The following is a 15,248-nucleotide window of genomic DNA, read 5'->3' on the forward strand; positions in this document are numbered from 1 at the left end:
ATTCCTGCCAACAGCAGGTGTATTTCATCTTTTGTATTTGAACATTTCTGATGGATGTGCTCAAGTGACGCTGACCATCTTTTCAAATGTTTGCTGGTGGCTGGGTGCTGTGGCTCACATCTGTCATCCCAGCACTTTGGGAGGCCAAGGTGGGTGGATCACTTGAGGTCAGGAGTTCACGACCAGCCTGGCCAACATGGTGAAACCCCGTCTCTACTCAAAATACAAAAATTAGCCAGATGTGGTGGCGAGCACCTGTAATCCCAGCTACTTGGGAGATTGAGGCAGGAGAATTGCTTGAAGCTAGGAGGTGGAGGTTGCAGTGAGCCGAGATCACACCACTGCACTCCAGCCTGGGTGACAGAGCAAGACTCCGTCTCCAAGAAAGAAGAAAAAGAAAGAAAGAAAGAAGGAAAGAAAGAAAAGGAAGGAAGGAAGGAATGGAGGGAGGGAGGGAGGGAAGGAAGGAAGGAAAGAATGGAGGGAGGGAGGGAGGGAGGGAAGGAAGGAAGGAATGGAGGGAGGGAGGGAGGGAGGGAAGGAAGGAAGGAATGGAGGGAGGGAGGGAAGGAAGGAAGGAAGGAATGGAGGGAGGGAGGGAAGGAAGGAAGGAAGGAATGGAGGGAGGGAGGGAAGGAAGGAAGGAAGGAAGGAAGGAAATAAGATAGATAAAACTAACACTTAGAAAGTCCTTAAGCTTCACATGTAAGGTACAAAAATTAAAATTGGTATTCATCAAAATTGTAAAATTTTCAAAACTTTTTCAGGCATTAGCAAAGTGGTGACGAGTATTGGTACATTCAGTAGTGCATGTAATTGGTCACAAAACCCTCTTCTTCTGGGACTTCATCTTAGAAATGTAGCCAAAAGAAGAAAAGTGTGTGTGTTGTTGTGGTGGTATACTATAGAGGTAAAGTATATGATCTTCTGAGTTAGGCACACTGGACTTGAAATCCAGCCTCTGATATTTACTAGCTAACCTGGAGGAAGTGACAAAACAAAGCTAAGCTTCAGGTCCTCATTTATAATATAGAAAAAAAATATATCTGACACAAAGTTCTTAGTGCCCATTACATAGAAGCAAGTGCCACTGAAGAATGAGCCACAGTAGGTGAAGACTGGCCATGCACAATATCCCACAGGAGGGCAATTAAGAAAAATACTACATGCTAAGTAGGTAGAATACTTGAAAAATATCAAGAAGATAATTAGGACAATTCTGATAAGTAAATGTGTTTAGGTTGTGCTAGGTAAAAATATGGTAACAGTTTTATATATCCACTATGGTTATAGCTAAATAAAGTATGCATGCATATAGAGAAAGACTAAAAAAGAATGTGATAAAGAAAAAGGAGAAAGTTGATTTTATGGAGACTTAAAACTTTTTCTTAAATGTATGTATAATATATAAAAACCAAGAATAAAAGTGATGTCTAAGAGAAACTCATTGGAGTTATAGGAGTGGAAACAGAATGTCCCAACTGCCCCTGGTAAAAGGTGACACAGCTGGGTGCAGTGGCTCACACCTATAATCCCAGCCTTTTGGGAGGCCAAGGCAGCAGGATCACTGCAGCCCAGGAGTTCGAGACATGACTGGACAACATGGTGATACTTCGTCTCTACAAAACAAAATTTAAAAATTAGCCAGGTATGTTGGCTCATATTTGTAGTCCCACCTACTCAGGAGGCTGAGGAGGGACAATTGCTTGAGCCGAGGAAATTAAGGCGGCAGTGAGCCGTGATTGTGCCACTGCACTCTAGCCTGGGCAACAGAGAGAGGCCCTGTCTCAAAAAAAAAAAGACTCAAGTGATAATGTTCACTCATTCAATTAGCATTTATTGGACTCTATTGTTCCAGATCTTTGAAAACAAGTATCTTGCCCTCACAAACTAGTAGGGAATAAACATAAAAATCAATTAAATTCCATTGTGTGAAATGCATTAAAAGAGATTAATACAAGGCAACCCTGTCTTTGACAGGAGCTGGGCTGATGGCTTCCTGGAGGGGATGGTAAGCTAGTCTTAAAGGCTATGGGAGGTGAGCCAGCTGATGAGGGCTGAGGTAAGGGTGGTCCTTGGAAAAGTGTGTGCTGTGATTTGAATGTTCCCACAACATTCATGTTGACATTTAACTGGCAACGTAACAGAACTAGAAGGTGAGACCTTGAAGAAGTGATTAGGTCATGAGGGCTATGGTCTCACAAATGGATTAATGCTGTTTTACGGGGAGTGGGTTTGCTATCACGGGAGTGGGATACTGATAAAAGGATAAGTTTGGTCCTCATTTTCTCTCTGTCTCTCGTGCATGCTTCCTCACAATGTGATGCCATCTGCCACGGGTTTACTCTCCCAGATGCAATGCCATGCTCTTGGATTTCTCAATCTCTAGAACTGTCAGCCAAGTAAACACCTGTTCTTTATAAATGATCCAGTCTGTAGTAACCAGTTATAGCAGTAGAAAACAGACTCAGACAGTATGGAAAGAGATAAGAGATAAAACTAGAGAGAGAGAGAGAGAGAGAGCTGGATCATGAAACATCTTGCATGTCACTCTAAGGAATTTGACTTTTTTGCTGAAATGAAAAGTAGAAGAGGTTTCTTTGAAGTCATTCAAGAGTAGAAGGGCCCCATACTAACCCAGGAGCAGTGGTGAGGAGAGGAGAGGACTGTGGCAAAATATCTTGGAGAAGAGAATTAACAGGATGCTTTGGGGGTTGTGAGGGAAGAGAATTAATAGGATGCTTTAAGGGTTGGTGGGGGGAAGAGAAGCAAGAGGAACAGGGAAGAATAGAAGATAACTTCAGAGTCATCAGTTGCACCCAAGTGTGGAACTAGAAAATTGGGAAATTAGACTCCAGAGAACTGGCCAAATTGGGACCAAAAAATTTGTTTTTGGACTTGCTCAATTTGAGCTTCCTTTAGGACAGATAAATGAAGCTATTTACCAGGTTATTGGATAACTGTCTGAGGTTTAGGAAAAACATGCCAACTGGAAATCTAGATCTGAAAGTAATCTGTATATTAACAGATGGGGTGAAGGGAGGAGGAAAGAGTGGTCAGTTTTTGAGGTTCTACATTATTTCTGGTGCTTCACACATTCTGTCTCATTTGAACATCACAACTAGACCCATGAATTTTGTGTATAAGGAAGGCGAGTCTCCAAAAGCTTAAGAATTAGGACTCTTTGTTGCAAGTGACAAAGCTAGCTTAATGCTAGAATTTATTAAAAGAATACAGGGGACTCTCAGGGTACCCGAATTCAGAGAGGAGAGCAGCATGTTCTCATTTTTGTTTTGCAAAACTCACTTTTGCAAAGGCTGTGGGTGAAAAGCAGACTGGAGGGGGTAAGAGCAGAGACACGGAGGCCAGCTGGGATCCTTTTCTTTTCGGCTGCCTCTCTTGCAAATCAATCTTGAAGCTAAGTTTCATTGAACTAGACATAGCTTCGGCTTTAAACCAAGATAAAATGAGCGATCATGGAGAAAAGATCTCCTTTAACTTCTGCCAACTTTTGTCTGATAGTTGCCTAATTTCAGTGCTATTTTGGGGGGGGTAAAACGGACTCTCTCTGTATAAACTCAAAATGCATGTACTACAGATGGACTTTTAATGACACTTCGTAGAATGATCATGAGTTTAAGTAGAAATTCTCTTTTTAATCTTTCATGTTGATAGACTTTTGTTTTAGCCTTGCCTTTGGATCTGAAATCCTAGGAAGTACAGTAGAAAGAATTCCGAGGTGAGAATCATTAAACACTGAGTCTGCTTCAGCGCTGCTTCCTGTTACTTGTGTCACCCTGGTCAAGCAAGCCCAGCCTCCCTGGCTCTGATCCATCCTCTGTTAAACGAGGGATTTGGATTGACACAAGTACTTCTCAAACTTTTAGTGAATCTTCTGCGGATGTTGTTAAAATGCAGTATGTGATTCACCAGGCCTGGGGTGGGGCCCGAGACTCTGCATTTCCAACAAACTTCCAGGTGATACTGATGCTGCTGGCTCAGGATCACACTCCAATTAGGCCACCCTCCAAGGTGCCATCATGCTGTAAGCTATAACAGCTACCAAATAAAGAAAAGCATCATGGCAACAATGGGTAACAATAAATATTTATTTTAGAAAACAAATACAGCTTTTTCTTTTTTTTGAAACAGGGTCTTCCTTTGTCACCTAGGCTGCAGTGCAGTGGCATGAACCCAGCTCACTGCAGCCTCGACCTCCAGGACTCAGATGATCCTCCTGCCTCAGTCCCCCAAGTAGCTGGGACTATAGGCATGTACCACCATGGTTGGCTAATTTTTGTGTTTTTTGTAAAGACAGAGTTTTGCCATGTTGCCCAGGCTGGTACAAATATAGCTTTACTTTTCTGTTTGTAAAAGTAATGCATGCTTATGAAAATTGTTCTTAAAAAATCACATACCATGCAATGACAGGAAGAATCATCCCAAGTTAAATACCGCTTGAACTAATGTGCTCTCTTGTCACTTGGCTATGAAGAATACAAGTGCTAGGTTTCAGTATTGGCATCTTATTACCTTGTCTTTTAAAATCGGATCGTGAAACTGGTATCCTTTTCAATTTGCTGCCAATCAATTATGCATTAATTGATTTGAATTCAGTTCCTTCTGTTGTGGTAGATTTGCTTCTGCATGGTATGATTTCAAGTCGCTCATTGCCTGCATTCAGGACAGGGTAGTTTTTGGGGTCATCTCAGCCAGGCTGAATTGACCTGAAGATGTCTATAAGAGTAAAAAGCTAAGTAAATATCAAGAACAATTTTTAGCATAAAATTCAGTGTTAAGATTCATTGAGATCTAATCAATAGAACAGAAGGTTCTGTAAATGCATCCATCTTATGGGAATAACTTAGGTCATAACCATTGTTGGTAAAGGAGGAAATTTTTCTTAGTTCCTCTGCACTTTCCCCAATCATATTAATGTTACACGTCTTTGATTGTACTTGAAGTGATTGTAATAATAATAAGAGAGCCTTAAGAGTTTGTTGGTCATAAAAACATATGACATTTTAAAAACTTGATTGGATTTTTAATTGACATATATAACTATTAAATATAAGATTATAGATCCCAAATATCAAATTAACTTTAGCATTTACAATTTTCCTTTGTCTCCTCTAAGCAGCCACAATTTCCAATGTAGCACATAATGAGGTAGTCATAGTTGCAAATCTATATCTGTATATTTTATAACTTGAGAACATTTTTAAACTCAGTATATAGGTTTGTGTGGATATTGTATCAATGTTCACAAAACAAGGCAAATGGAAATAAAGCAAAAATATTGTTAATGAGTAATAACATTGTGCTAACAGAATGGGCAATTTGAAACAATGCCATTAGTGACTCCACTATCTAGCACAACAGTTATACATAGTGTGTAAATTCACATTTCAGATAAGTGATATCCATCATTTTAAATACCAAAACTTAGGTTTAAAGAAGTTTCTGAGATATGCAGAATTCTGCCTCTCAGTAGGCTTTGAGAATATGTTACTCCTCAGGACTCAACGTGTCATAAGCATCACTGATTATTTTTTATGTCTGTCCTAAACTGCAGAAACAGTTTCAGAAATGCTGGGTTATTTGGTTTTGAGTCCTAATCTTATTACTGTAAAAGTCACACATGTTCATCCATCGTAGAAAGTTCTCCAAAGTGCAATCACATATAAAAAAGCAGATAAAAATCATCCTCAATCTCACTCTCCAGAAGTAATGATTATTAACAGTTTCATGATCTTTTGACACACTGCATTAAGTTTCCCAGAGCTGCCGTCACAAATTACCACAAACTGTGTGACTTAAAACAACAGAAATTTGTTCTTTTACAGTTCAGGAGGCCAGGAGTCTAAAATTAAGGCATCAGCAGGGTTGGGTCCTTCTGGAGGCTCTCAGAGAGTCTGTTCCATGTGTCTCTCCTGGTTTCTGGTGTTTGCCAGCAATCTTTGGCTTGTAGACACATCATTCCCGTCTCTGCCTCTGCCATCACATGGTCTTATTCTATGTGTGTGTCTTTCTCTATCCTCTCCTCTTTTTATAAGGACACCAGGTATTATCTATAGCCCATCCTAATCCAGAATGACTTCATCTCAGCTAATTAACATCTGCAAAGATTCTGTTTTCAAATAAATTCATATTGTGAGGTTCTGGGTGAACATGAATTTGTGGGGGACATTTATTCAACCCACTACACACACTGTAATATATACTTATAGAATCCAGAAAAGGGGAACATAATTTATATATAGCTTAGTTCCCTTTACACTTAGGATACCATGAATTTCCCTAGGTCTTTCAAAAATAGAATTTTAAATTTTTGTAGGGTGTTTCATCATATGAATATTACATCATTTCCATAGCTAACCTGCTACTTCAAACACTCAGATGGTTTCCAGACTTTACTATTATAAATGGCTCTGATGAATATACATGTTCCCAAATCTTTGAATTTATCTCTGCTTATGTCCTTGGTATAAATTATTCTGAGTCGAATTATTGGATTAAGGGGTATGAACATTTTAAGGCTCATGAAAAATCTTGTTTAATTGAATTCCAGAGATTTTATCAATTTGACATCACCAGCAGAAGAACCCATGGCATTGCATTCTCTCCACTGCACGTTCTAGCTTTTTGAGTGTTGTACAAGTGACTAGGCAAAGAAATAACATCCTTACTTTGTGACTTCTATTTTTAATGTAAGGTTGCCTCTTTGTTTATTGACCATTTACGTATCTTTTTTAAGTTACCAGTTTATGATTTGTAACTCCTTCTCAATTTATTTCTTCTCTCTCCAACTGCCAGTATTTATTTCTTACCATCTCACTGATGAGTATACTGTCCACCCCCACCCCTTTTAGAGTCCACTGTTACCTAAGAAACTATGTAGATGTATCCTCCCTCTCCTTTTCCCATCCTCGAATCACCTCTGAACCTTGTACAAATGTCAATCGTTGCCTCCACTGGGTCTTAATTGTTTACATTTCGCTTTCCCTTCTAAGACTTTGAGCACTTTGGGGCAATGTCCATGTCTTATCTGTGTTTTTGTATCTTCAGCAACTAGCATAGGTGCTCAATAAACATTCATTGAACTGAGTTGTTAGGTTGTGACCTGGAAATATTCACGATTCCTTGTATAGATAGAAATAGCTAAATAAGGGTATATAAGGATAGACTCTAAATGGCACTCAATAGTGTGCATAGGGCTGGGCGTGGTGGCTCCCGCCTGTAATCACAGCACTTTGGGAGGCAGAAGCGGATCTCCTGAGGTCAGGAGTTAGAGACCAGCCTGGCCAACATGGTGAAACCTCGTCTCAACTAAAAATACAAAAAATTAGCTGGGTGTGCTGGTGCATGCCTGTAATCCCAGCTACTTGGGAGGTTGTGTCACGAGAATTGCTTGAACACAAGAGGTGGAGGTTGCAGTGAGCTGAGATCACATCATTGCACTCCAGCCTGGGCAACAGAGCAAGACTCTGTCTCCAAAAAAACAAAAAACAAACAAACAAAAAAAACAAAGCATAGGATTTAATCCATGAAATTTGTATTTCTATGCTAAATTTTTAGAAATAGTAAATTTTTTCTCCCATGTTTCTCAGCTGTATCTGAGATAATTGAGGCTGAGTAACACTGTCTAGATAGGCAAAGTGTTAGTGATAATAAGCATAATAATAATTGTAATAATGGAATGAGGATATTAAAGTACTCAGATCAGGATAAAAGTTACAATTGTCCAGATTTTAAATTTCCTATCGTTTCCACTGAAATCACTGACTGTGCTTATAATATTAGCAGGAATTTATGCAATTTGTAGGTTTTGAAATAAATTACCATTCAGAAGTCAACCGTCAAAAACAGTGTAACTGTACTTGAAAAAATCCTTTGAAAAACTCAAGTTTCCACTAAACCTAGAAGCACATGGGTGGTAAAACGTAGTTTGGAAAGTTATGAGAGATGATGACTACAAGGAACTTTTTATAAACATCTTTTATAAGCATTACTCTGTGGTCAAATTTATTTTCACATGGATATTAAAACAAGTTATTGCCACAAGTGGGTTTCTGTTCTGATCCTTTTTTTTTTTTTTTGCCTCACATGTCCTTTCTCTTCCACCCGGTTCTGCTTCACTCTCCTTCTCTCATCACAGACAAGAAAAATGCCACCTCCCCTAGGACCCACTCCAAACCCTGTTTCCTGAATGATCAGTGTTTTCCCCCATTGCAATCAAAAAAGCACTTTCTCTTCTGTCTTCATGACACACTGGTTTTGACACTTGCATAGCTCTTAGTAATTCTGCAATGTGCTCGAGCTATTTGTGAGCACATGTATTTTTCCTTTATAGATTGTAAACATCTAAAGAACAGGGTTAACCCAGGAGCCAAGTAAATAGTTAAATATTATTTTGACAATGGCTGTAATACTGGACATTTGAAAGGAATACACCTTCAGTGTTTTGAAATTGAAATAATTTTCTAGAACCTAGCATTTCTGGACTCTCAAACAGCCCACCCTTTTTAAAACTGTGACGACACTATTTTACCATAAAGAGCTGCCCAGACCCTCTGTAATACACCTGCGTAAATGCCACGTGCATGTGAGCATGCGACGGTGTGTGTGTGCATGGCTGTGCACACCTGTGCAGTGGTAATCAACCATGGTGCCAGGGTTTGAAAGCAGAAAATCCATCAATCGACCTCCAAGCTTCTTTCATCCCAGTTCTTAACATCTCAATCTCTTGAGTGCTGAGGCTTATTTTGTTCAAGATGGTTTTAGACTCTTCTGAGTGCAACGCAATCTCCTTCCAGCACGGCGGAGCGAGGAGAGGTGAGGGGAGAGTTTTGAGGGTGGGCATATTGATCCAATGCTTGCTGAATTAAAAATGAGCCAACTGAGGACAATTTCCAGGTTGCAACACAGATGGAGCTAGAGTCTGGGTTGAGGTCGGAGGAGCCGTTAGGGCGCAGGGATGCAACAGGATTTGGGAGAAAGGGGAGAGAAAGCAAGGCCACTTCTAGGGGGCTTTGTTTTTTTTTTTTTTTTAATCCTGGCAGCTTCCCGAGCCAGATTTCAAAAGCGATTTCAAACGTGAGGCCAACTGAAGCACTGCCTTACACTAATTGGAAGGGGAAGGGAGTGACTCATATTACACCAGCTCGCTCTTCCCTCTCGGCAACTGCTAACTTGTAGCTTTAAAAGGAAGTGACATGGGTGGGGAGAGACGTCAGCTGAGGACCACTTTTTTTTTTTTTTTCTTCCTGAAGGGTCCACCCCATGGGTGGAGTCTCGCTTTTTCTTTCCAGTGTTGGCTGACTTACAGCTCTTATAAACTAGTGGCAATTTCTGAACCCAGCCGGCTCCGTCTCAGCTTCTGGTTTCTAAGTCCATGTGCCAAAGGCTGCCAGGAAGGAGGTAGGTGCTCCTGGTGCGGTTCGCAGGCACCTTTCCCGCTGGGTGTGGCTGATGTTTGCATTCCTCTTCCTATCATGTTTTCTCTCCTGGGCTGGATTTCCTTAGGACCTCTGGAAGGGGTAGGCTTCGGGGGAGGGGGAGTGCAAGGCGAGCGGGGGAAAGGTGCAGGGGGCGCCTGGAGGGAGGCAAAGAGAGGCTCTGCTGGTACAAAAGGAGCCTCGCTTTGTGCTGGGCCGGGTGAGCGTCCCTTTCTGGGCTGTGATTTCAAGCTGCTGTTCCTGGCTTCATTTACCCACCCACCCAGCCCCCTCCCGGGGCTAAAGCATTTTCTCTGCCATAGACGAAGCCGGGCGCGGGGTGGTGGTGGGGGGAATGTTCCTATTACATATTGCTCTCTTCTGTGTCATGCAACATGTTCTTCCGTCGCTGACGTTTCTATGGCAACCACAAAAATACTACACAATATGCAGCCCTGATATACATTGATTTATTTGTATTTCGTGTCTCATTTGCAGCTTTCTGCTCTGCTTCTTGCTTTGCTTTGCTAAAATCCAGCCTGGCTTGTGGCTACCCCTCCTCACTTTCATTTTGGTTTTTCCCTATCACAGGAGGGGTGGGGGAGGGGAGTTGTCAAGGAAACAGGCATTGGTAATTACCTCTCTATTTACCTAATTTTCGGCCTATGAATTTCTCCATCATATCGAGGAATTAAAAAAGGAATGCTTTGATGTTTATGTAAGTCTTCAGTGTCTGGTCTTTTTTTAGAAAACCTAAACACTTCTCAAGATATGATATTGATCCTGTGGTAAAGCTAAGGGGGAATTAATTCCTTACAGGAGGTGAGATCATTGAAATAAAGTTTTAGAGAGCGTTGGAGAATTCGCACTGATAAATGTGATATTGCCTGCCCAGGTTTGCCTAAAAGCCTAAATATTTAAAAGATGGGTCTTTGCTCTCGTCTGCACTTCTTTAGCTCCAAATCTTAAGTTCAACAAGTATGAGTAACAAATTAACTGCCCGACAGGATTCTCCGTTTTTCATTATCGTGCATTGTTCTCAGATGGATTAGCCACGCTATTCACGCTCTTCAAGGTGAGGGTTGCTAGACTTTTTCAAAACTGTGGAAGGATTAACTCATCTGTGATTAGTCAACCACTCTCAGTTGGAAAAAAAGTATCTTGAGAGAAGGGAGATGTGTGTTTGTGTGTGTTTGTGTGTGTGTGTGTGTGTGTGTGTGTGTGTTTAGGGACATGGGAGGCAGGCAAGGAGAACAGGCAGAGTTCTACGTTAAAAGGACTACATCTTCTGAATGTTCTCTCTGGGGAGAAAAATTGATATTGAGAAAAAATATGAAATGAGAAAATTATTATCTACTTAGTAATAAGCAAAGTTAATTATAATTAGAATCAAATAACACATCTCTTAGAAAGACGTAGTCCCAATAGGCCTCTTAACAGGTACCGGCTAAACTGATGCTTTTATTCAGTACGTCTAAGGAAGTGTTTGATAAGGGATACCATTCTTCTGACGGGCATCCCAAATAATTAGCCTTTATAAAACAGATAAGTAGTAATCCCATTCTTGACTCTTAAAATTATCTATAATTTAGGATAAACATGTGTGAAGGTCACTTAGCCCTCATCATACCTTCCGGCTGCTAAAGCCAAAATCATTACTTATAAACCTCGAGCAACCCTGCCATGTGGAAGCAGGAAGAACGGGTGGTTTCAATGAGGTTCTGTTTGCTGTGATCCTTATCTAAATATGCTATCATCTATGTCTTATAAAATCTGCTGTAAATCCAGAGGTCCTAAGTAATTCAGGTAGAAAAGTTACCTGAAAATGGGGCAAAATAGCATATGGCAGAAAACAAACTAGAGCTACATAGAGTTAAAGACGAGAACTATTTAAAGGGCATAAAACATAGAAAAGTATTACTAAAAAGAATATGACACTCATTTTGAAAAGCACATGTTAGTACACAGAGAAACGGTTGGATTGTGAGTGTTTGATGTTTGCAAAGAATTCTGAAAAGCAGCCAGGCTTAAATTACTGTTTTTCCTGCCTGAAAATGGTCCTCAAGGGCAGATTTGCCACATGACCTTCCAAAGCAGATTGACAGCATGTAAGTCAAAGTCTCCCATGTCGGTTCTCTTGAGTTTCCAGACTCAGCAATTTCACAGCAAAAAAGCCTAATGGAATAGAATTCGAAGGAAAAAGAGCAAGACTTCCTCGGAAGCATAGCCAAAACAGAAACAACAAAAAACCCAAACCCAATGCACAAACAAAACACTTTCTGATATTCAGACGCTGAGTAGAGGTTCAAACAGTTAGCAGCTTTGGCCTGGGGAAGCTAAGTGGAGCTATGAGTAGAAAGTAAATGTAGGGGTCCCATGGAAGAGGCCGACAGAGGTGACACCCAGAGGGTGAGTGAGTCGTCACTGTATTGGGATTTCACTGTCTGCGAGGCTCTGCTGTGGAATTGGTGAAGAAGGCAGCAGTTGTTGTCTGTGCTCTCAAGTTTAAAATCCACCAAACAGCGGTGGCGAAGAGATGAGCACACAGCTGGAAGGAAGGGGAAAGCAACAGCCAGTCAAGGAGATGCAGTTAGTATGAGAAGAACACTAGTGGGAGAGTCCTGATCCTGCTGCCGAAGCTTTATAGGAGAGGAGGCAGATGGTTCAAGGGAAGAAGGAGAGGATGTCCTAGATAGCAAAGATGGGTGGTAAGAAATGGATCATGGTTCAGGGTTCTTAACTCCAAGAAGGGAGAGGTCAGTCTTTAGTGTAGAAGTAGAGCAGGTATACTCTGTGCTGGTTGAAAGCGTAAGTAGATGTAGATTTGGGGACGAGTTTTTCTTAATCAGAAAAAGACTATTAGAAGAAAGACTGAACAGAAGGCAAAATTCTTCCTAATCCAATATTTTTTAGCTTCATCTTAACAACAAATGGCCAGACTTACACTAGACTGTAAACAGATACGAAACTGGGGAAGAGGGAACCAGGAACTTACCCAGAATGTCATCTTCATAATAACTGCCGTTGCCGTTGTTTTAAATTATTGGATACTCAAATGAGGGTTTGGTAAATCTCACACATGTTGTGCAGTCTCCCTTATTCTGGAAAGGAGGTCCAATGGTTATGGGACAAAGCTGCAATCACATTTCTTTGTTTTTTAAGATGAAGTCTTGCTCTGTCGCCCAGGCTGGAGTGCAATGGCGTGATCTTGGCTCACCACAACCTCCCCCTCCTGGGTTCAAGCGATTCTCCTGCCTCAGCCTCCCGAGTAGCTGGGATCACAGGCATGTGGTACCACGCCCAGCTGATTTATTTTTTATTTTTATTGTATTTTTAGTAGAGATAGAATTTCACTATATTGGCCAGGCTGGTCTAAACTCCTGACCTCAGTTGATCCACCCACCCTGGCCTCCCAGAGTGCTGGGATTACAGGCGTGAGCTACCACGCCTGGCCCACATTCACATTTCTGAAAGGTGTTTGACATCTAAATCTTTGGAGAAACGCCTTTCATCACTCATATTTTGAAATACAATCATAATAATCATGTAACATTTCCTAGAGCTTGGACAACTCAAATTCATTATTCTTTGTGTGTGAATCAGTTTGGAAAGGAAGCGCTGGAACTCTGAAATCTGGCTTCATGCATGGGCTTCGGTCTGCAATTGCTGCCTGGCTGTAGAAAAGAGGAAGCTTAAAGCATGAACTCTTTCTTTCAACAGATGTTTATTATGTGTTTAATATGTGTCAGGTCCCACAGATGCAACTGTGAGCAAAACAAGAAGCAGTTTAAATAGTTATAATTTTCAAATGTCTAAAGGGTTTCCAAGGGAAACCCCACGACTGGCTGATATCCATTTTCTTCTAATGACTGAATAAGAGGAAATACCTTAAAAGGAGTATAATTTTTTGTTAACATTATCATGGAACAATCCATCTAACCTGTCTTCTTTTCCTTGGCTCTCTCGCTTCACAAAGATTTCCCGTCGGTTTCATTATTTGTCTTAACTTGTTTCTCCAATCTAATTTGCTCTACTTCTTCCCTTGATCGTACGTCCTACCTTTCAGTCACTGTTCCTTCATCCATTCACACATACATGATACATCCATCTGTCCTCCATCCACCCATCCATCCCTTCATTTATTCAACAAATAGTGTTGACTATCATGTCTCAGGCACTATATATTATAGACATAGCAATAAATGGGAAACTGGTTCTTCCTTAAAGAAGCTTAGGATCTATCAGGAAGACAATGTGGAAACAGCCCCCTAAACCATGGGGGTATGACATTTTTGGGGGGTGGGCAGGGTCTCGCTCTGTCACCCAGGCTGGAGTGCAGTGGCGCCATCCTGGCTCACTGCAACCTCTAACTCCTAAGCTCAAGCAGTCCTCCTGCCTCAGCCCCCCTCCTCCAGCAGCTGGGACTACAGGCGTGAGCCACTGTGCCTGCCCTGGGGTATTCTAATAGAAGCATTTATTGGCTAATGAAACAGGATGCTTCTTTCATTGAACAGTTTTATAAATCGTTCACACACAGCATAAACTGTGCTGGGCAGGGAGGGATCAAGTGGTTAGCTGTTGACTTGTCCATTTTGTATATTTTTTGTATCTTCCACGCTGGTTGAGCGTAAGGATGGTAAACATTTGTTAGTTAACTAAATGGGAAGAGTGGAATTTCTAATACAGGAGACACAGAGGAAGAGAAGGCTTGTGTATTCTCTTTCTGAAAGAAGCTGAGAGAGAGAATCTCTCAAGATTCCCTTTCGTAGTGAATTACTCATAGATTTCCAGGTGACAATAGCTGCCCCCACATCGACTCAAAGTATAGCATTTTAAAAAAGAAAAACTACCTGTGTCAAATTACATACCCATTAGTTTACTGAATATCCTCATGTCCTTTGGAGCTGATTTCTCATAACACACTGCAAGTCTGTGTCTTGCTCTGATAAAAACAAGTGGGTTTCAACCCCCTACACCTTTCAGTCTTATATCGTAACAGCAGTGCATCCAGAAACTAGCAGAGGCTCTAGAGACCCAACACAAAGAGCGTTGAGACCTCGTTGCAGCACTTTCTTATGAAACTCTTCTTACTAGAATTGTTTCCCCCCACTTAAGTTCCACCGTCAGCCTGGAAATTCTATGGGCAACATGACAAAGTTCCTCTGGAAAACCACACCCCTCTGCTTGGCTGACCTTGGGAGAAAACATTTAGTGAGTTCTTCTTTTTCTTGGTTATTTTAAACTCAGATGATATCAGCATGATGCTGTTCCCAATAACTCTGGTTGGCACAGGCATCTCTGCTCAGGTTAAACATCAGAACTGCTTCATGGTCATTTCTGTGTAGGATCCTCCAAGATGAGAGGTGCATTTTGAACTTTATGGTACTTTGAAGCCAGACACTAAAATTCCTGTAAGGAGGGGACCAACACACACCAGGGTCTGTTGGAGGGTAGGGCGAGGGGAGGGAACTTAGAGGATGGGTCAGTAGGTGCAGCAAACCACCACGGCACACGCATACCTATGTAACAAACCTGCACATTCTGCACATGTATCCCATTGTGTTTTTGTTTGTTTGTTTGTTTGTTTGTTTTTTGAGACGGAGTCTTGCTCTGTTGCCCAGGCTGGAGTGCAGTGGCCAGATCTCAGCTCACTGCAAGCTCCGCCTCCCGGGTTCACTCCATTCTCCTGCCTCAGTCTCCCGAGTAGCTGGGACTGCAGGCGCCGCCACCACACCCGGCTAATTTTTTGTATTTTTAGTAGAGATGGGGTTTCACTGTGTTAGCCAGGATGGTCTCGATCTCCTGACCTCG

The 15,248-nt window shown here is 41.4% G+C and overlaps 1 protein-coding gene across 2 annotated transcripts in view; it reads left to right on the plus strand.

The window, feature by feature from the left end:
- The window catches only part of AGPAT4 (1-acylglycerol-3-phosphate O-acyltransferase 4), a 173,454-nt gene that overhangs the window by 25,533 nt on the left and 132,673 nt on the right, over nucleotides 1–15,248 (plus strand). Inside the window, exon 1 of one of the 2 annotated variants that reach the window (XM_015137646.3) lies at nucleotides 9,297–9,420. The exons of the other annotated variant lie outside the window; for it this stretch is intronic. The gene's annotated coding sequence lies outside the window, so the exon portion shown is untranslated. Of the gene's footprint in view, nucleotides 1–9,296; nucleotides 9,421–15,248 lie in introns of those variants that run through there. 2 annotated transcript variants of the gene reach the window in all.

This window comes from Macaca mulatta, chromosome 4 (assembly GCF_049350105.2).
Source record: "Macaca mulatta isolate MMU2019108-1 chromosome 4, T2T-MMU8v2.0, whole genome shotgun sequence".
Taxonomy (NCBI): Eukaryota; Metazoa; Chordata; class Mammalia; order Primates; family Cercopithecidae; genus Macaca; species Macaca mulatta.